The sequence below is a fragment of the Rattus norvegicus genome, chromosome 8 (assembly GCF_021556685.1).
Source record: "Rattus norvegicus strain SHRSP/BbbUtx chromosome 8, alternate assembly SHRSP_T2T, whole genome shotgun sequence".
Taxonomy (NCBI): domain Eukaryota; kingdom Metazoa; phylum Chordata; class Mammalia; order Rodentia; family Muridae; genus Rattus; species Rattus norvegicus.
Genome location: NC_141541.1, coordinates 36,320,911 through 36,343,591, shown reverse-complemented (window position 1 = coordinate 36,343,591; position 22,681 = coordinate 36,320,911). Strand labels below are relative to the sequence as shown.

Here is a 22,681-nt window from a genome sequence, read left to right as displayed (position 1 = left end):
TTCAGGAGAAAAACTCTGTAACACTGGATTTTGCAAAAATGCACAGATGACACAAGAAAAAAATAGTGAAATGAACTCTCTCAAAATTAAAACATTTTGTGCATCAAAGGACATTAATAAATGAAAGAATAATCACTTCACTCCAAAACCTTATGTGATAAGGAATTAATATCCATAATATATAAAGAACTCCCACAACTCACTAACAGAACCTCACAAATGAGCAAATGACTTGAACAAACATGTTCCCAAATAAGATACAAGAAGAAAAGATGTTTGACATCATTAGTCATTATGATGTAATCAAAACCACACTAAGTCCTAAAGAACCTCAGCTCTACTTTACAAAAAAAAGAAAGAAAAGAAATGCTGTCAAGGACAGAAAGTAGAACTCGGGCATGGGTGCTGAGAGAGTGGGACATCCACTGCAGAAATCAGAATGACATTTCCTTCAAAGGTAAGCATAGGATTACTGTATGAACTGGCAATTCCTCTCCTGGACTTAAAATGACTGAAAGGATCCAAAGACTTATGCCAATGTTCATAGCAACATTATTAACAATACCAAACACCCATAACAATCTGAATGGCTACAAGGCAGTGACTGGGTAAATAAAGTCTGTTACATACAAACCAGGGAATATTATTCAGCCATGAAAAGCATGGAAATCTGACATACGCTCCAACATGATGGCTGGAGATGAGTGAGATAAGCCAGACACAAAAGAACGAGTCCTATATGATTTTATTTACATGAAAGTGTGTGAAAGGGGAGGAGAACAGATTAGTAGCAACCAGAGGCTGAGGACTGGGGAACTGCTGAGTACCAAGAACTGGGCTTCTCTTCAGAGTGGTGAACACTCTAGGAGGAGAGAGGAATGAGGATCACGCAACTCAATGCTTATCACGAAGCCCAGATTTCCAAACACAGAGTTAACCGTTAGTTCACATAAAACCACAGTGACTGATTTCTAAAAGGAAGCGATCTTCCATCGCAACAACAGAAGAGAAATTATAAAGACATAACATCCTGGGTGAGGCCCCAAACATGATGCCAATTGAAAGACAGACAAGAGGACACACAGAGAGAGGAGAGACTATTCCTGAAGAAAGCTACCCTGGAAGAAGTTGAGATGAAAGAGAATTGTATGCAGAAGACCCGCAGGCCACTGCCTGGGTGGGGGGGGGGGGGGCGGGGAGGGTGAAAATGGCTGGGTCTTGCTCCAGGGGTGTGTCCATCACCCAGCTATGCCCCCCAACCTGGTTGTGTGGGTCTCGCTCTTCGTGTTTGTCAAAATTCATTAATTCACACTTCTCTTTATATGAATGACTTTGATTCCTCAGAACTTTTAATTAAAAAACAAAAAACAAAAACAAAAAACACTTGCAGAAATCTCAACTTCTTCTGTTGCAGGAACTCTGGCTTCGGCAGTCTGGATGGCAGCATTGCAGGGGACGGTTCCAGCTCCAGAACCCTGGCGGATGAGGGCCCACTTGCTGGCTGGAGGAGGAGTGCAGTGGTTAGGGCAGTGCACCAAACTGATGGCAGCAATGGTTTGTTCGTGCTGGGCAAGAGAGAGCGTAGCCCAGCATGCCCTGTTTTCTCTTCTACTCTCTGTCCTGAGTCTCCTGGAAAAGGGGCAGCCATTCCTCCCTCCCTCAGGACACGCCAGCATGAAAAGACTGCAGTGTCCACTTGCACCCCTTCCATCGTGGAATTGCCTTCCCTGACACCTGCTAACAAACGGGTCAGTTCTGGAACTGTAAACCTTCCCCTCGGGGCCACCCTGATGCTGCTGCATCCGAGTCCTACCTTGCTGCTGTGCAAAAAGGACCGCCTGCTGCATCTTGCTTCCCTCCCTCCCACAGGGGACCAGTTCAGGCCTGTCACTTGTCTCCTTTCCTGATCCTAATCCTGCCAGCCCAGAAGGGGAGCTGGGGTAGGCCTTGGGCTCAGTCTGCCATGGGAAATTGCACTGCAAATTGTCCCAGACAGGAGAATTAATTTCCTTGGAAGGAGTTGCTCTCAGCTCCCTGTGGGTGTGGCCATCTCTCCTGGTGACAATGATTCCTGCCTCCAGATGCCTGTGGAGGCTTAGCTTTGCCTCTAGAAAACTAGAGGAAAGGGTAGGGGATAGGATGAGTTACCAGAGAACGGTGGTGCTCTCTGTGATAGACAGGGAACCTGGTGCCTACATAACACCATGGGGTTTAAAAGTTAAGCCGGTCATCTCATCTGGCCCCTGAGGTAAGAGCAGCTCAAGGAAGTGAACTGATTTGGTCCGAAGTGTCATAGTTGATGCCTAGCAGAGCCAATATGGAATGTATTCTCCTAAAACATCCTATCTGTCCTTCAAACACATTTAGTGGGTCCCCTTTGCTCCCAGAGGGAAAGCTCTAGTGTTTATGGTAGCCTCCAAAGACCCACACAATCTGCCTTCTACCCCAGAACCAGCTGACCTCCCTTCCTTCCTTCTCCTCTTGCCTCCTCCTCTCAGACCTCGGGCAGCAAGGAGTCCCTGAGCATGGGTCACCGAGTACACCAGGCAAACTCCATTTCTAGGCTTCGAATGAAGGTTTTCCTCCAGGTGTTTAAGTGTTAAAAGCTTGGTCCCCACTGGGGTGACACTAAGAGCTGGTGGCACCTGTAAGAAGTGAACCAGGAAGCAACAGAGGGGCTGCACTTGGAGGGAAGGACAGAGTTCTTAAAGGACCCTGAGTTAATTCTCCTCAGAACAATGGTACTAAGAAAGTAACTTTTAGGAATGTAGCGATGTGGCAGCTCCCAATTGTGTGGCTTCATCAGCCCTGAGGCCTTCCTTCACCAGAGTTGAGCAGCTGCCATGCCTTTGAGCCTCCAGAATGGTAAGCTAACTAAATCCCTCTGTTTTTTAAAGTGTTCCGCTTCCAAAACTTGATTGCACTAACAGAAACCTGACTAATACATCCATCTATTGGTTCTGACCTCAGCACCCTCTGCTGTCTCACCTCCTTCAAGTCTTGATTAAATGCCACTTCCAAGACATCAGCCCTCCCCTTTGGCAAGTCTATGCCCCTAACCATGACCCGTTTTTTTTCTCTGGCATTTCCTACTGGTTAATAGTCTCTACTTCTCTTATCTATGGTGTTTCTGGCTTATCTGTCTCTTGTGCTTTCTTGGCTCTGCAAGGTGGAGGATTCTGTTTATTCTTGACTGTGTCTGCAGCACTGAGAGACCAGGTGTTTGCTGAATTCAAGATTAAAGGATTGTCTTTGGGGGTTGGGGGACTGAGTTGTGGTTCTTTTGCGTTTTCTGACCATCACTATACAGCTCAGTGTGGCCTCAAACACTCATCCTCCTGCCTCAGCCTCTCAAGTGCTGGGATTACAGGTGTGCGCCTCCACACTCAGCAGAGGAGCCTCTTTAAAATGTTCATGGGCTGCATCTCTGCTTGTCCGTCTAGTTTCCCTCCAGAGATTTGATATCAAGCACATCTAATGACACATCTGCCTTCAGAATTGATCCCAGACAGCAAAAGTGTTTAAAATCTAACCCTCTCTCCAGGACCTCGGTTACTTAAGGGATGTGGTATTTTGCAGCCTCTAAGACTATCTTCCCTCTGTACCACAGGCTGAGTCCAGGTGGCCTTGCTGTACATCTTGGAATGCCTCTGTCTTGTTTCCTTTGATAGTTCAGTCATGAAGATCAAGAAACCAGTTCCAAGCCAGGATTTGTGGTGGCTCCCAGGATTAAAACAGTGTAGGCTGTTTTGTTGAGCAGGACATAAGTCCCTGTCAGCTCATTGCCCGTTGATATTTTGTGAGGTTATCTGGTTGGCAGCCAGCAGGCAGGGCAGAGAGTTAAATCTACCGAAGCCCAAGCCTTGGTTTTCGAGTCCATTACCGCCCCTTCATCATCCCAACAGCACTACAATGTGGGTGCCATATCCATAGGCTGTTGTAGGAAATAGAGGTCCAGAGAAGGCAAGGGACTGTCCTCAGGTTGAGTGACTCACCCAGCACACAACACAAAGATTCAACTTCACGTTCTTCCTACAACACCAGGCTTCCTCTTCAGGGCAGTCAACGGATGTCTATTGTAAGAATGAATAGCTGAAGGCACACTTGACAAGATGGAGGACTGCACCAGCAGCATACAAGTCTTAAGAGAGGAAGGAGTGAAACGAAGGTCACTGTGTATGGGGCAGGGATCGATTTAGGACACACAATGGCCGTGGGCTGAGGAGACTGGTAGGAGACACTAAGAATGAAGAGGTGGTAAGAGGTAAGAGGGAACATGTGGCGGGGCTGTGGTCCCCTCCCCACCCTGTTCCTTTTGCCTCTGCACTAAGCACATTGCTTGGCTCTCTGCAGTGTGGCCTTCCAGCTCCCGTAAGCACCATGGCTCTGAGAGGCTCCCGTGTATCTCATCCTTGTGGGTTCACAGCATTTCTTGAGGAATGTTGCTAACTTTCACACATCACAGATGGAGGAACTAAGTTTCCCCAAGGCCAAGGTCACATTCCGGATGTAACAGGAAACCTGAGGCCCCATCCAAATCCTTAAAAATCACCCCTCCCAACTGATACAGTGATGGACTGGGTGCTGAGTATATCATATGCTTTATAAATTGTAGAATGGTAATAATTGTACTCAATTTATATATAAGTGAAAAGGCTTTTTAACTGGACAAAAAGGAGAAAATGTTGTGGTTTGCCCTGGAGTTATCTGTATTTTGATGCTAATTCCACCGCCCCAAGGACAGCTGCCTAGTCACTACTCAGGAATCAGGTGACTTCACCAGAACCTTCTCCCCATTGAATTAAGTACAGGTGGAGACAGGTACAGGATAGGAGGAGGCCTGTCATTGGAGGAGAAGGAAGGATGGGCGGGAGAGAAGTTTGAAGGAAGAGGAGGAGAACTGGAACGGAAAGGAAGAGACAGGAGATAGGAGAGAGAGAAGCCGTGGCAGGACAATATGGCAGGTGACGTTAAGATTCTGCTCTGTGTATTTACAGGTTGTTATCAGTGTTCCTAAGGGATGGATGGTACTGGGCTTTGTATGTTTAAGTGGGCAATTATATCTTACCGATTGGGTCAAAAAAAAAAATCCCCCCCACACACACACCATGTGCCTGGTATTCTCACTTGCCCTTAAACTGAGGAAACCACAGCCTTGTTGCAAGGATAAATAGCAACAGCTTTCAGAAGGGCAGAGGAGTGGGGGTTAGGAATAGAAATAAGCCTCTTCACTGTTTCCAGCTTCCAGAGAACATGGTCCTGCAGGAGGCATTTGAGCCCCCGAGCCTGACTGACCATGCCTGGAGCTAATGTCTCTGCAGGGCAGCAGCTGTGGAACCTGGTACCTCAGACCTCTATTGTGAGAGTCACAGGCAGCTTCCTTTCCCTTGCCCTGCTTAGGGAGTTCCAGAAACCTCTTGCTGCTCAGTGGGGAGCCAGTTCCTGCCAGGAGCAACTCAGAAAGGAAGCACTTAGCTGAGGAAGAGAGAGCTGGGCTGGGCTGTTGAGCCTGGGGGGTCACCAGACCACCCCCTGAGTGATATTAAGCAACACTCTCATGCTTGTGAACTGCAGCCTGGGAAGCCAACTGAAATATGTCCACCCATTACCACGTCCAGAGAAGGATATGGCCCACCTGGCAAGGAGGGAAACCATGGTTTCCTTCCACTGGGGACCTTTCTATCTCCACTCCCTCAGCCCTCACCCTTTTCCCTAGCACCATCTTGGTTTCTGCTGCCTAGTGAGCTTTACTGTCACCACAGCCCTGTGATCTGGTGACTCCTTCCATTGGGCTGCCTAAGTGGTGACAACCTTAGTCCTCAGAAAGGATGCTGACGAAGGAGAAGGGGACGAATCATTGGGTGCTGATGACCTCAGCCCAGATTTCCAGCCCCTCTGGAGTAAGGTGAAAACTAACTCCTTGGTGATTCCCTCCTGTCACTTGACACACAGGACGGACACAGAGAGAGAGCAGAAGTCCTTTATAGCTACTCAGTAGCAAGGACATGCGAGCTGCTGTGGGTACTTTGCCAAGGGGCCTCAGAGAGAGGACATGGCCTACCCTCAACAGTGAATAGATCCCCGGAACCCCTGGAGAAAGATGGACTCTCAGAGTGAGGCACCCCGTGCCCTGCTGGGTCAGCTCACTATATCCTGGGCTTAGGATAGAGTGGATGCTCCACTAACAGGGAACAAGTCCACTTGGAGTGCTCGCTCCCCACCTCTTTTGGCTGCTCAAGACCCCAAGACAACCTATGCACTTGGAAATGCTGGTCCACGACCCTGTCAACCAGGCCCCCTTGTGGTTAGAGGGATTGCTGCAGGACAGTTGGGTTTGGGACTGGAATGGACCCCTGTAGGAAACTTGAACATGGACTTAGAAAGGACAGCAAGTCCCACCGATGCCATCCCCCCTGGAAAGCCTGCCCCAGCTTCCAGCTTCTGGGTTTTGTCGAGACCTATTTGCTAGACATCCCAGCACCTGCCCCAACTGTCACCAGTTACTGGAAGCTCACCTTGAAGAACTCTGAGGGTGCATTACTCCTCTGGTGTCATAAGGTCAATGACACTGGGCATTCTCAGAATGCTGTAGCTAGAGCCCAGGTCTCCCAGCCTCCCTGCACCAATACCTCTTGGCCTCAGGAGACTCAGTGTGGCCAAAAACACGAGCTCCTAGCATGACTAAGCCTCCAGCTCTTTCCCCTGCTGGCTGGGTGCATAAGGCTGTCACTGGGCCTGGCTCAGAGCTCTGCAGGTGTGCAGGGCAGTGCCAGCTCCCGCCCCTGCCTACACCCTCCCACACCTTTCCTGCTGCCTACCAGCCAGGCTCCCACCACACCCTCTTGAAGAGGCACATGGGATACTCTGGCATCCCTTGGTGGTTGAAAGAGGCTGGACATAAGAGTGAATAGCAAATAAGAAGGACATCGAAGAAGAACAAATGAATGAATCCCAGACCCCATTTAAGGGCTGGGGATACCAGACTGAACGAAATGTCATCTCTTGCCGTGTGGAATTCAAAGCCAACTTAGTGTAGCAATTATTACAAGACAATGAAATCTGCTGTAAAAGTGCTTCACTGGGGTATGGGATAAAACAGCCATTGGTATGTCTCAGCTGGTCAGGGAAGGCTCCTCCACAAGACAGTTTCCACACATAGGAAAAGACACACTGGGAAGAAACAAAGTTGATGCTCTAGAGGGCAAGGTACCGCAGTGTTGATATAGCTGGAGCTAGAGAAAAGGAGAGAATGGAAGGACCAGCTGACTGACTGGTTTAGAATATCAACCAAGGGTAAGACTTGGAATGACTGTGGGTCGGTGGCCTTTAAGTGGCATGCATGACCCCATGGCTGTTTTTCTAAGACTTTCTTCGTCAGCGTTGTAGAGCCGGTATTTAAGAGGAGATGTCTGGAGGCCGAGAGGATCCTGTAGGCAAAGCCAAAGTGATGGACAAGGGGGAGCCTCAGGAGGACCCCGCACTGGGGCTAGAGCAGGGAGAGACGGTTCAAGAAGCATTATGGGGAAAGGAGTTGGCACTTAGAGGGGAGATGGGGAAAACATTGACAGACAGGGACACTTGTGAGGAGATATTTCTGCCACCACCTTTTCCATAATCCTCTCACCCTTGGAGAACAGAGTCCTAGCACAGCACACAGTCAGGCTACCTATATCTCAGTGGTTCCTTCCCAAAGAAAGGGATTTGTGTACAGCCCAGTCAGGACAGGATGATCTCCTGTGAAATGGTGTTGGAGGGTCAGGGCCATGAATATTAATCAGGGAGTTAGGGGGTGTACGGATGAGGGAGAGCATGAACAGCTTCTCCTAGGCTGAGTTCTGACTGACAGGTCCAGAGAGGAGCCCCTCACATGCCTTCTCTACTGCTCTGAGCCCACCTACATGCCCAGGCTTTGCCAGGTGCCGGGCCTCCCCTGGAATGACTGCAAGCCTGGGACAGGTAGAGCTAAAAAACTTGAAGGACAGATGATGAAACCCTGTAGACTTCTCACCAGCTTGCTGGAAGAGACTGGAAAGTTATTCAGGGCTTGCTAAGTGATCTCACCCCTTCGCCTGGAGATGACGGACATGACCTCCAAGCGAAGGCTGATCACATCCCACAGCTGACATTGCCGAGGAGATTAAGTCCTCCATACAAAGCATCTTTTCTTCCTTTTTTTTTTAAAAAAAATTTTTTTGCACAGGCAGCAATTCAATAAATAATTAATGCTTGTTAATCTTTTAGCTATTTCTCCCACTGTAAAAAAAATTAATTGGTCTTCCATCATCTATTGCATTGTAACCTGGAGGCATTTGGCCTCAGTCCACCACTCTGCCATAACATGCCCCTCCTGTACTCTCTGGTGTATGTCAGTGACACTTGGCAAGCAAGGGGAACCTCCAGGTTCAGGGCATGAATAGGAATATGCAACCGTGGCGGGATCCTCAGAAGAACTTCACAAAAAAAAATGCCTCTTCCTTCAGGTCACCTGGGTAGTTTATGAACACTTGCTCTCTCCTTCTGGCCTTTAGAGCTCGTGCTGTAAAAATAAGACCGGACCAGATGAAGGAGAGGGGAGGCAGCATCTCTCTGCAGATCCTCAGCTGGAGAGAGCAAAGGTCTCCAGGCGTCTTCCTGAGTTTTGCCTTGTTTTGTGAAGCAAAGACTATCTGATTCGTAGGAAGCAGAATGGGGAGGGTCAGAATAAAAAGAAAGAAGGCCTCTTCACCATTCCTGCAGGCCAACTACTATGCCTTCACTGGGAATCACAAACCAGCTATAACACACTCTACAAGAAGGCCTCTTAGATAAACCCAAGACCCAACTTGCCCTTCAATCTCAGCGACAAAGTTCCATCAATGGTTGGTTGGTCTCTGTGGCTTCCTCATGCTAGAGTCAAAGCTCTGAGAAAGAGATTACTCCTATTTTTCCTGCTCAGGAAACCCAGGCAGCTATCCTACAGATCCAAGAGTCAAACATGTCTATGTCCGTTGCCCACAAGTTTTCTTGCTTCTAAGTCTTGTGTCATTTGGCTTTCTAGAGCCTCGGGGTCGCCTCTATGAAGATTCCTCTCTCCCTAGACTGCTGGGGGATCACATTCAAAGATGAGTGTTAGCCATTGCAAACTGCAGGGCACTGAGTAAACACCAGTGCTCTCCGTCCCATGGTCCGTGGACCCTCTTGCTCTGGAACCACCCACAGACAGTCTGTGTCCGTCTCAGGTGCAGTCTGAATTCCAGTTCTCTGACTGCTATCCCCTCTCTGACTTTCTCAGGAAGTCTGGTGATAGAAGACCACAAGACAGAGAGTCTGTCCCCTTCACAGGCAGCCGGCTCCCTTTACTTGTGGGACACACAGGTCTACACACTGATGCAAATGGCTGGGGTGAAGTGATCCATAGAGGGGGTTGCCTGTCAGAGGAGTGTTACAGCCCGAAATAGTGTGGAGGGTGTCCCTGTGGGAACCTCTCCATATGGCTTGAGCTGCACAAAGTCAGCATCCATACAGGGCAGGGCAGGGCAGGATGCTGGGGACAGTGAGAAGGGGGTTTTAACACAAAACTGAGGAGGGAACCTGTGTGTGTGTGTGTGTGTGTGTGTGTGTGTGTGTGTGTGTGTGTGTGTGTGATCGTCATACTTTCATAACCTCCGCTTTGTTTCCTGTGGTGCTCTGCTGGAAATGGAGCTTCAGCCTGAAAGAACAAGGCCACTGAGGCGGGCAGCCCTTTAGCACCTATGGGACCTATCACGTTCTCCCAACACTTGTCAATCCCACCATCCATGAGAGCAAGGGAGCTGACAACCAGCCTGGCTCTGTCACTTGTTTACTGTGAGGCTTTGGAAGAGCAGTTAACTTCTGTGAACCTTGAATTACTCTTCTGTGAACTGAAGATCCTAGCATCTGCCCTACTTAGCTCAGAGTCTTCAGTGGATGAGGCAATGTGTGGCGTGCTTTGTCAAGGAGAAGGCCCTGGTGAAACACAATGAGCTGTTGTTTTTCTTCTAGGTAAGCAAGCATAGGTCTCCTGTCTCCTTGCCTTTGCAGGCTGACTATCTCTCCCATTCATGGGCTCTCAATGGTCCCTCTCTCCCCTCTTCAGTGCTGGTTCTTTCCTAATTGTGAGTCAACCATTTGGAGACATCTCCGATTCTCATCTAGGTTCCCTGGCCCACAACACATGAGTCTCACCCTTTGGGCCTCCGCAGGTCATTCAGAAGAGTCCTTGGTCCTTCTTCCATATCTTCCTCTTGCCCCAATCGTTAGGGCCAACCAACTGTAAGGGAACACAATCCTGACTGGAAATTTTCATTCTGCTATATAGTCTATAGTGCTATTGTTTACCTAGCCTATTGAAGTTGTTTTCTGGAACGTACTTTCTTCATATGTTATCCAGAACTAACTTGCCCAGAGCCCAGGACTGCTAAAGTCAGCGGGGCCAAGCCACAGACCTCCTGGATCCAGGGAGAACCAACATTACATCCCACATGCCGAAAGGAGAACAGAGAGCCGGTTCTCATCCATCTTCCCTTGCAGGCCCCAGGCCTGAGTTTCCCTCTTTCTCCAAAGAGGAGATCACAGGTTGTGAAATACCATGATGGAAAAACAGCCATGGGGCACCAGCTTAGCGGGATTGGATCCAAAACCATTATGTCATGAAAAGTTTCTTTCCCAAGTACATGCAGGCTGTTTTCCAGCAATTATCCCAACTCACTTTTTATAGAGAGATGGGGAGGGGAGGTACAGCCCAGAAATGCACAATCCCTTATTTATGTCTCCTGGCTCCAAATTATCTAACATTAGTAAAGGGGTTCTTCCCCAGCCTGAGGCTCTGGGCTCTCCTCAATCTGTCCCCCTCACCAACACCCTTTTACTCACCAGGAAGGATTTTAACATGCAATTTACTAATAGGTGTTTATCCTATTTCGTAGAGCTTTGCTGGGAGTAAGCTCCCTCAAGGCGGGAACAAAAACAATGTATCTCTCTATAAGATAAGCAATCGGCCCTGGATACCCTGTTGAGGATCAATTCGACTAGGAGATGTGGGTGTGACGGAGAGGGAAGGATAACAGTCTGAGTTCCATCATGAAAAAGCAGATCGTGTACCCACTCTAGGCACGGTACTGGCATGGCACTTAAAGAATGAACTGAAAGGACTGAGCTGTCTGTCTGTCTGATTCAGCGAGACACAGTGCCTTTGAGGCAGGGGTGAAGAAGCTAAAACATGCTCCAGTCGTCAATCCACTGCTGCAGAACAGAACAAAGTAACTGTCAGGCTGCAGGAGGGGTAGAGGCGAAGGTGGGGAGAGGCAGGTGCCAAAGATGACCGCACCTGTGGTTGATCTGTGGTTGATTCGAGAGAGAACCAGCTCAATGGCTGGCTAACTAGTATAGGGACTGGTTGCCATGGCCTGGAATTAAGCATCTAGACACTTAAAGAAAGGGGTGAGTCTCAGAAATGAGGTCCCCACCATCTCTTCTGTGGCAGCAAGTTTCAGCGGAAGCCTGGCTTTGAGAAATCTGTGTGGATCGAGAGTGGCCATTGATATGCACAGCTAAACATGAGATGGGCAGAGAGAGCAGCTGGATCACCCCCCATGTCAAAGAATCTATAAACCACAAGAGCAGAGGGCACATTTTTATTCTGATTGGGTTTATAGCATGAGGCTGGTAGTGTGTTTTAAGACCCTTGTAGAGTTGGAGGGAGGAAAAAACAGGTTTTTTTTTTTATCCCTAAAAGAAGAACCAAAGCCTACCATTTGCAGCAATGTGGATAGAATGTGGAACAAAATTAATCAAAACCAGGTAGATGCCAAGAGACAAGGGTCACGAGTCCTTTTAAATCCTCAGAAACTACAATGGAAAAGTAAGACTTAAAAGCTAATGAAGGTCCAAGGCCAGCCTGGTCTACAGAGTAAGTTCTAGGACAGCAAGGACTATACAGAGAAACCCAGCCTCAAAAAACCAAGAGACAAAAACAGAGACAGAGACAGTCAGACAGAGACACAGAGATTACTTAGGATTGAGAAAGTGCGGCAAAGTCAGAATGATGGAGAGACTCGATCAATTCATGTAAACGTAAATAATCTGGACAATAATTGTGAAAGAGGCAAAAAGCCCTCAGAGAATAGAGTCACCCAGCTTCCAGGCTGGAGCTCTGGACAATTTCAACAACTAAAGGAGGAGCGCTGTCTCCCCTACCTGAAGACTGTCAGGTTACAGCAAACCACAGTTTTGTTTAAAAAAAATTTTTTTTAACTTATAAAGACAGTTTGATCAGACAAAATGTGAGAGGCAAGGTTCTGGCCAGGAGAAGCTATTTACGATATCGCTTTGCCAGTCATATTTTTCTGGGGACAGCGCCTATGGCAGGGGAAATTCCCACGCTGCTCCAAGCCTCCTCGGCAGACATTAATATTAATGCTTATGCTGATATGCTATAGATATCATTAGTAAGTTTCCTGGTTTCAACACTGCAGCAAAAACAGGGAAAGTCCCAGGCACAGAACAAAGTTCATCCGCACTACTTCCCCCTAGCACTATTGTCGATTATTTCTTGGCATCAACATCTAGAGAGCCTAGACCTTTTGCAGAGACCCCCTGGGGATACCTCATGTACAGTGGAAGGATGGGGCTTGGTGGCCCTCAGGACTGGAATCAAAGGGACTGAGTCAAACTCTTGGTTACTTCAGTTCCCAGATTAGCATAAATACTTGAATGTGTGTTTCCCATGCGCAAGGGTGTTCGTTAAGATTTTGTTACAGCATAAAACCCTAGGGAGTAAGGTCCATTCCTATCTTACCCACTAAGGCTGTGTTGACTGATTCAATGATGCTAGAAGACACACTGTGGGCGGTTGTGTTCCACAAAGCCTTTTTACATTTTGTATATGTGTAGGTGTTCTCTCTCTCTCTCTCTCTCTCTCTCTCTCTCTCTCTCTCTCTCTCTCGTGTGTGTGTGTGTGTGTGTGTGTGTGTGTGTGTGTGTGTGTGTACACCAAATGCAATCCTTTTGACCTACAGAGGCCAAAAGAGGCCAGTGGATCCAATGAATTTAGCGTTACAATGGCTGAGAGCAGCCATACAGGTTCTGGAAATCAAACCATGGTCTTCTGCAAGAGCAGCCAGTACTCTTGACTGCTGAGCCATCTCTCCAAACCTTCCCTGGCTTTCTCCCTCTGCTCCTGACTTTCATGATTGTGATACCTCTGAGACTGTGTGACAGATATTTCATAGACTGTTCCCTAGGACTGATTCGGGTAACGCTCTGGGGACCAGATGTCACACATGTGTTCTTACTGCATTCTCTTGGCTAACCTTATGTCAGCTGGCATGAACTTGAATCACCTCATTAGGGTGTTTTACACGTTCTCCACTAAAAACCTGCTCTTTTTCTCTAGCCAGGAGCTAAGAACATCCACCCTCATCTAACCATCACCACTCCTGCCCTTTCCCACCATCCCTGATATTGTTACCTGGGTGAATTAACTCCCACGAGGGCTGCCAACTGGTGGTGTCCATGCTTTACCATTCCTTCCAGTTGCACTGGTTGGAGGGGGGCTCTCTTTCCTCACTCACTCACTCATTCATTCATTCATTCATTCATTCATTCATATTTATCTGTCTGACTCATGGATTCTGTTTTAGCCATTTGTACAGAATAGATTACGAATGTTCCTTTTCATAGCACATAATAGCACAGTTAGTCATTGGGAATCCCCTCATGATAGCTCCTTTGTCCGTCCTCCGCACTCGATTATTCTTTAACTACTTCCTGACTTTCTAGTGCAACCGAATATCCCAGACACTTTCTGGACTTTGTCAGTCACAACCTGACCATTTCTTAAAGGAGCCCTGGCTTCCCTTAGTGGAGTAAGGGATTTAGAAGTTCAGATGCAAGCATTAAGCCTGCTTATCGCTGTTGGGATAGAGCCCCCCGTCCTCTCTGGGGTGAGAACACACACACACACACACACAGACACACACATGCACGCACACACACACACACACACACACACACACACACACACTACTGCTTAAAAGGAAAGTAGATTAATAGTTGCTGAAAGTACATAAGTCAAATGTTATCAAGTTACATTCTGAGTATGCAAATTATATATAAATCAGACCTCAATAAATCTGTAAAGGAAAATGGCTTTGTTCCTTATCTGACAAGAATAGATGGGTCTGGGAGGAGGTAGAGATTTCGAGCCACATGATAAGTTAATCTGTGACTTTTGCTGTGGTTGCTATTGGTGAAGGCCACCAGAAGATAAATGTTTGTCTCGACACTTGAGAGGGACACCTACCACGGAAGAGCCAGGGGACACAGCAATATAGAGCATTGGGAAGAAGGAGCTTATCTGAGTGGGGTTGGGACTAAGGAAGTAAGGGCTCACTTAACATTGGACTGTGGGCTACGAGTAACATATGGTCTCTACACCATGAGCAATAAAGGTTGGGTTTTCTATGAGGGATTATGTAATTCATCTTATCTGTAGAGAGTAGAGGTGGACAGGACAAAGCTATGTTTGGAAAGAGTAAGGAAGTGGCCATTATTCTTCCAGCCAAGCGGGGCAGATGTTCATCATTTTTCATGAAGCACAGCAATTTGTTTTTGCTCCATGATAGACAAAAATAAGAAATGGCTTGGCTTCGCCTCCTTTTATTGTGACCCTGGGTGGGGGAGGGGGGGTCTAAGGTTGGCTCTTTTTTATGTGCTTGTGTGTATCCAGTAGGTACAGTCGTAAATGCCAAGTTAGCTTTTGGATGTAGGGCTCTCCTCCCACTCCTGTCTGTCTCTCTCTGTCTCTTTGTCTCTCCCTGTCTTGGTCTCTCTCTGTCTCTCTCTGTCTTTGTCTCTGTGTCTCTGTGTGTCTCTGTCTCTCTCTCTCTGTTTCTCTCTCTCTCTGTCTCTCCCTCTCCCTCTCCCTATCTCTCTCTCCCTCTCTATCCTGTCTCTCATCTCTCTCTCATCTATGTGTCTCTCTGCCTTTCTCTGCCTTCTAGCTCTCTTATCTCTGTGTCTACTGAGGTCTACAGCTATGGAAAGAAAGGGATCAGTGACCCCTCATCCTAGAGAGACACGGAGCAAAATTTGCTAGGCTCCATCCAAGCACCCAACCACTCCAGGAATGTGAGCCATGAGCACCACTTAGGAGTTAAAGAATTCAGCAGGTACTGTGAGTTATGGTTCAGACTACTAGGAGCCAGAGTAAAGACCCTCCAAAGGGGACAGACATCTTTGATGGTCATTGCTTTGATTCTGTTAGTAAAATATATATGCCCTAATAAATAGAGTGTGCTATTAAGAGAGAAAATGGGGCTGGGGATTTAGCTCAGTGGTAGAGCGCTTACCTAGGAAGCGCAAGGCCCTGGGTTCGGTCCCCAGCTCCGAAAAAAAGAACCAAAAAAAAAAAAAAAGAGAGAGAAAATGACATCCTTTTTCTCCCCCCGAGCCCCACATCCTTGGACGGCTGTACTTAATCAATACATACAAATGCATAGGGTGTAGTGTGTTACCGCATAGCAAGACTGTAAGCTCCCCTGGCTCACAGGGTCTGTGAGCTTTCATGTTGCTGCTGTCTTCCCAGTCTTAGCAAAGCATTTTGTACAGGTGCACTTACCTGGAGCATCTTCAGTTACTCACACAGTGATGAGCATTCAGTTAGTAACAGGCAGAGCGTGTGGAAATGTATAAACACGGTCCAGATTAACTGACTGAAGGGCAAGCAATCAAACAACCTTATGATGTAGATTGTCGCTTATTTATTTACCTTTAGGTTTTTATTTTGATTTTGTGTTTATGGCGTTTTGCCTGCCTATACTTCTGTGCCCCGTGTGTGTGTGTGTGTGTGTGTGTGTGTGTGTGTGTGTGTGTGTGTGATACCCACAGAGGCCAAAAGAGGGCATTCTATGCTATGGGACTGAAAGTACAGACTGTTGTGAGCTACCATGTGGCTGCTGGAAATCAAACCCAGATCCTCTGGAAGAGCAGCCAGTACTCTCAACGGCTGTTTGGGGGTCTTTGTTTTGCAGTATAGTCCTATGTAACCCAGGTTGGCCTCCCAGTCACCACAGAGTTAAATATGACCTTGATTGAATCCCTGCTGATCACCTCCATCTTCTAAGTGCCGAGATTATAGACATGGCCACCACACCTAGTTTATATGGTGCTGGGAATAAGCCCAGGGCCACTGCATGTTGGGGCATGCACTGTACCAACTGAACTACATCCCTGGACTCTACAACTTAAATGTTTCAAGTGCACAGAATGCACTGACCTGAGCTCAGAGACTCAACATAAAAGCTGAACCGGGACAGGCACCCCTCTTAGGGAGCCACACCCCACCTGTCCCACTCCCCATGTCCAGAGCGGGATTTAAGTGCAGAAGGAAGAGTTTTGAGAAAGAAAGTCAGATTCCTTGTGCATGACAGTCTCCCAACCTGCTACGGGCCCCGCCTGGGGTCAGAGGTGTTTAAATCATTTAATGAATTGAGTATATAATAATCTAAAACTGTAAGATTATGAAATTTAATATTTATGGATACCAGGGAAGTTTCTGCCAGTGATTGCAATAAGAGCAGGAAAGAGTGTCAGGCAAACAGGCAGTTGCAGGCCAGCCTGGGCTACCGAGTCAGACACTGTCTTAAGGCTCAAATATTTTTAAAAAATGGAGTTTCTTTGTGTGTCAGCACACCTGTTGACTAAGCCATCTCATACACAATAATGACATGCTGGGTCTTTTTTTTAATTAATAGACTTTTGTTTGAGCAGTTTTAAGCACATAGGTGTATATATATATATATATATATATATATATATATATCCTCTATACATTCCCTCTGTCCCTCACCACTCACATTTTTTTCTTTTAATCAACATACTGTATTTTTTGAGACCCTACTAAGCCAATACGGATGCATCGTGTTTGTATTAGGGGGTCACTCTCTGTTTGCAGCCTCTGGGTTTTGACAACATACATGTCACACCTGCCCTTACAGGGTCATGTAGGATAGGGTCGTTAAACGTCCTAAAAATCCATGTGTTCTACCCACTCAAGCCTCCCCACCCCACCCACTACTAGAAATGACTGACACTTCTGGTTTCCACAAGTCTTGCTTTCCCCAGAATGTTGGACAGTTGGAAATCACACATTACGCAGCCTTTGAGGACTGGCTTTTATTACTCGGCAATATGCATTTCAACTTCTGTGCATCTTTTTGCAGCTTGAGATTTGTTTCTTTTTTTCCAGTGAATAATATTCCATTGGATGGATGAGCTATAGTTTATCCATCCATCTATTGCGAGACATTTTAGTTACATGCAGTAGGGCGGTAATAAACAAAGCTGTTATAAACATTCACTTATGTTTTGGGGTAAACATACGTTTTCAAGTCCTCTGAATGAATAGTGAGAAACGGACTGCTGGAGATTATGGCAGGAGTATGTTTAGTTTTTGCATGAAACTACCTTCCAAAGTAACCAAACCATTCTGCATTCCTGACAGCACTGAATGAGAGCCTTTGTTATTCTGTATTCTTGCCAGCACTTGATGTTGCTGGAACTGGATTTTAGCCATTCTCATAAATGGGCAGCGGTATCTCCTTTGTTGTTTGCACTTATGTATTTTAAACCAATTCTTCGGAAAAGAAGTTTGCTTTCTTTGTGAATTTTCCTGATGTAAATAGTCTCATCATGGAGATATAGACAGTATAGCCATTATGGGAAACTATGGAAGTTCTAGAGAAAACAAAAATAGAACTGGCACATGATCCAGTGTCTAGTTTGCTTTCTGGTGCTGTGATAAAACACTGACCAAAAGCATCTTAGGCAGGAAAGGGTTCGTTATAGCTTACAGATCACAGCCTATAGTAGAGGGAAGCCAGGTCAAGAGCTCAAGCAGAAACCTGAAGGGAAGAACTGAAGCAGAGGCCAAGGAGAAAGTCCTGGCTTCCCACAACCTCCTCAACCTGCTTGCTTATAACTTCCAGGACCACTACCTGGGGGTGGCACTGCCCCCAAGTAAGCTGGGTCCTCCCACATCAGTCATTAATCAAGAAAATGTCACACAGACTTGCCCACATGACAATCTGATGGAGGTTAATTATCTAATGGAGGTAATTTGAAATTCCCTCTTCCCAAGTGACTCTAGTTTGTGTCCGGTTAACAAAAACTGACCAGCATATCTGGCAGTACTATGTCTGGATATACATAAGGGAAACAAAGTTACTTTCTCAAAGAAATAACTTCAGTGTTCATTGCAGCTTTACTCACAACAGCCAAGAGAGGGAAGTCACCTAAGTGTCCATCCACAGGTAAGTAGATGAAGAAAATGTGATGTGCACTGTACAAAAGTGTCTTAGTCAGGTTTCTATTCCTGCACAAACATCATGACCAAGAAGCAAGTTGGAGAAGAAAGGGTTCATTCAGCTTACACTGTCCACATTGCTACTTCATCACCAAAGGAAGTCAGGACTGGAACTCAAGAAGGTCAGGAAGCAGGAGCTGATGCAGAGGCCATGGAGGGATATTACTTACTGGCTTGCTTCCCCTGGCTTGCTCAGCTTGCTCTCTTATAGAACTCAGGACTCCATCCCAGGGATGGCACCACCCACAATGGGCTGGCTCCTCCCCCCTGGATCGCTAATTGAGAAAATGTCTTACAGCTGGGTCTCATGAAGGCATTTTCACAACTGAAGCTCTTTTTTTTCTGTGATAACTTGTGTCAAGTTGGCACACAAAACTAGCCAGTACAATAAGGAAACACAAGTTGCAGGATTAAAAGGGCAACAGAAAAACACCCTGACCCTGACTTGCTCCCAAGACGAAGACCAGGGCCAAGAATGAGAATCCCACCAATCCCTGAGTTCACCCAATCCTCACCCTGAAAAATCTCACCGCCCCCCACCTTCCACCAAGAAATTCATTACAAACCCAGCTCGCTCTCATCTGAGCACAGGCAGCCACCCTTCTGGGTTTTCCCTTCTCAATAAATCTCTTGTATGAAGTTTGTTGTGCAGTGTGACGCTACAGTATTCCTTGGCTCCAGGTTGCTAGGATACCTCTTGGAGCAGAGCTTTTGCTGGGGAACCCTCCCCACTGCCTGCGCAGAACTTTGGCTAGGGAAAGCTCTCCTGCAGCAGCAACAGCAGCAGCGGCAGCAGCAGCGCAGCGGAGCTGTAACACTTCTGTGGGAGAAGCCTTTCCCTGGGGAGCTGCAACACTTACACACATCACACTGTATTTGCTACATAATGAAGCATCACTCAGCCTTTCAGGAGACAAAACTTCGGCCATCTGAGACGACCTTGTGCCAGAGAACATTATGCCAGGCAAATTAAGCCAGACACAGGAAGACAAATGCTGCCCGATCTCACAGGTAGAATCTTTAAAAATAAAAAATATAAATAAATAAAAAAATCAAACTCCTAGGAACAGAGAGTAGTGGGAGCTACATTACAGACATGGGGAGACATTATGATGTTGGCCAAAGGGTATTAGCTTTCAAAGCTCTAGAGATCTAACAAAGTATGGTAGTGATTGGTGTCGCTTACGGGAAGAGGAGACTTATCAGTATTCTCATAACGAAGGCGAAGTGAAGCTGTGCTAATGAATGTGTCAGCTTAGCTGAGGTCATCATCATACATTTGTTTATGAAAATACTGCATTGCACACCTGAATATATACATCGCCACTTATCAATTGTTGCTCATAATAACTGAAAATTCTAATTAAAAAAAAAAGCCTCCCACTACAGCCAATTTCAAACAGCTATGGTGATGTCCCTGAATGCAAAGCTATTCCCATGTGGGAATCACACCCCCACACACGACTCTCTACATTATTAACATTCTTCACAGGCCTCTTAATGTCGTGTATTAAAGGACTTCCTTGGGTATTGTGGACTGGACGGTTCTACTCGACAAAGGGTCCACATGCTTACTGTAGGCACTGTATAAGCAGTCCAATGTGTTGGTGCCACGGTGGATCTCCAGAACCCAGAAACGTTCCCACAAGTCACTTGAACTGGCCTATACCCTGAGAATAAATACTACCACTCATGCCTGCTCCATTATTATTCTCGCCGCAACCAGAGGGCACTGTTTCCTTTCCTCCCTTGCTTTTCCATGTTTCTCTTGTCCTAGGTAAAGAATTTAGTTGGTGACCATTTGGAAGTCCATTTATTTGTGACAAGGTCTCACCACGTAGTACATGCTGACCTCAAACTCGTGACGCTCCTGCCTTGCCTGCAGAGAGTGGAGAATGTGGACAAGTGCCACCACACTTGGCTATTACAAGTTTAATTGAGATAGAGAAATATTGAAGTAAGAGGCCCGGGACTGGGACAATCTTCATCCCCTTATAAAGTCTCTTCCTCTGGCTCCTAAATCTTTTGGCTCACCTCCACCCCAGCTATTCTAGGGTCTCCCCCTACATTCACAGTCAATGGGGCTTCTCTAGCTCGTACCAGGGCATTTAATACAGATGCTGAGCTTTCTGAATTAATAAGACAATTGGGCACACATAGGAATTTTTTTAAGACCTTCATGAGGCTCAGTTATATGGCTGATTGTCCTCTTCCTAGGGTCAGTTTTTTCTTAGTCACCAATAATTGGAGTTGGTAATGATTGCCTGGTGACTTGCTGCTCAGCAGTTCTGTGACCAACACTAAATTTAGCCTTTTTATGTGAGATTATGCTTTGAAGTGTGACCAAATGAAACTTGGAGCCACAAGAATCAAACAGGTGCAACCCTGAAGTCCAAGCAGGGATGTGAGGGCAAGACTCCTGGGTCCTGTGCCCAGTTCTGCCCCTGTAATCCTTAATCTGCCTTCACAGAAGGGACACTTTAGCATAATTAGTAACCAGGATTAGCAGGGGTGTTCGTGCCAGAGAAGTTATTTGTCTGAAAGGAGAAGCAGCTCTCCTCAGCCCTGAAGGCCTCGTCAGTGGCTGCCCCCTGTGAGTGCCGTGCATGAAGCCCGATCTGACCTCGGGCAGATTGCACAAGCCCTGTGAGATTAATTTTCCTCATCTGTTACCTGAGACCACAAGCTTTTCATGACGGACAGGTGGTCTGGCTCTGTGAGAACAGCCATGGGCTAGAAGCAGACAAGGAATTTAAAACCAGTCTTGTCTCCATTGATGCCATGTGACCTTGACTAAGCAAAGTACTTCACTTGAACCTGTTTCTCTCTCCCTGATTAATACGGATGCTAAAGGAAGAGGAGGAGGAGAAGGAGGAGGAGGGAGAGGAGGAAGAGGAAGAGGAGGAGGAAGAGAAGAAGGAAGAAGAGGAAGGGGGTGATTAGAACATTGCACCATGACCATTGAAGATCTCATGCTCTAAAAATTCCATGCACGATGAGTCAGCAGGTGAAGGTACTTGCTTCCCAACCTGAATGACCATATAATTAGACATCATTTGTCCTCTGATCTCCACTTGCACATCAAAGTATGCACAAGGATGTACACAGAGATAGATAGATAGATAGATAGATAGATAGATAGATACATACATACATACATACATACATAGATACATAGATATATACATAGATACATACATAGATACATAGATACATACACAGATAGATACATAGATACATACATAGATACATAGATACATACATAGATAGATACATAGATACATACATAGATACATAGATACATACATAGATACATAGATACATACATAGATACATAGATACATACATAGATACATAGATAGATAGATAGATAGATAGATAGATAGATAGATAGATAGATAGATAGATACATAGATAGATACATAGATAGATACATAGATAGATACATAGATAGATACATAGATAGATACATAGATACATAGGCAGACAGACAGATAGAAATGATCTCTTTTAAAAACGGTCATATCTGATTTGAGCACAGATATTGCACAGATATGTCTTTGAGAATCCAGGCTCCCAACAATCTCTGGTGGGGATGCCTCTTTTGTAGCTCATGTATAGGTGAGGCTTCTGTTCTGACTCACCCTTAGTCTCAATTACCACCACCAAAAAAAAAAAAAAAATCACTTCTCAAGAAATCTAATATGGGGAAAGTGCTGGGCAAGGAAGTCGCTTTCATGCACCTTGAAGACTTTTGCCTTTCTGCTAGCTCACCTATCCAACCTCCACAGCATAGCTCGTTTTTCTCGTTCGGTTTTGTTTGTGGTTCTGAGGACAGGACCTGTTGCCCGATCATGCTAGACAAATGCTCTGCTCTGACCTCCTTGGGGGAATGGGCAATCCTCTTCATAACAATCTGTCTCTGCCAAGGGCTCTCTCACACTTTGCCTTCTAATCTGAAGCACTGATCAAAAGCCTTCCTCCAACAAATCTTGCTCTCCCAAAGCAAACAATGGTGCACCACGATTCTCCACTGTTGATGGGGTGGCTTACAGGAATGTCTGTTCTCGGTCAGCCATTACTCTCAGCAACTCTGAGAAGTGCAATTTTACAGATAGGGGAAACTGAAGCCCAGAAATGTCACCAGCATTGTACACTGACCAGGCTGTCCCTCTGTTTGATTCTGACGAGCTCTTGGGGGCTGAGAAGCCTCTGCTCCCAGGACACCATTGCCTGCACTCCTGCCCCACAGCAAGACAGAAACCTGATCACCAAGGAATCAGCGTATCCTGCAGACAACTCTCTCTGGATGAGAAG

The 22,681-nt window shown here is 46.4% G+C and overlaps 1 long non-coding RNA gene across 3 annotated transcripts; it reads right to left on the bottom strand.

The window, feature by feature from the left end:
- Positions 1-1,317: 1,317 nt before the first annotated feature.
- LOC148004013 (uncharacterized) lies at positions 1,318-19,015 on the bottom strand. 3 transcript variants are annotated; one of them, XR_015627122.1, is made up of 4 exons: positions 18,931-19,015; positions 10,186-10,270; positions 3,996-4,073; positions 1,318-1,501 (listed from the first exon to the last, which is right to left on the bottom strand). It is a non-coding gene; the product is annotated as an uncharacterized LOC148004013 (long non-coding RNA). The 3 variants fall into 3 exon arrangements; XR_015627121.1 differs by lacking the exon at positions 3,996-4,073 and having other exon boundaries at positions 18,931-19,011; XR_015627123.1 differs by lacking the exons at positions 3,996-4,073; positions 18,931-19,015 and adding an exon at positions 13,469-13,540 and having other exon boundaries at positions 1,334-1,501.
- Positions 19,016-22,681: the final 3,666 nt, after the last annotated feature.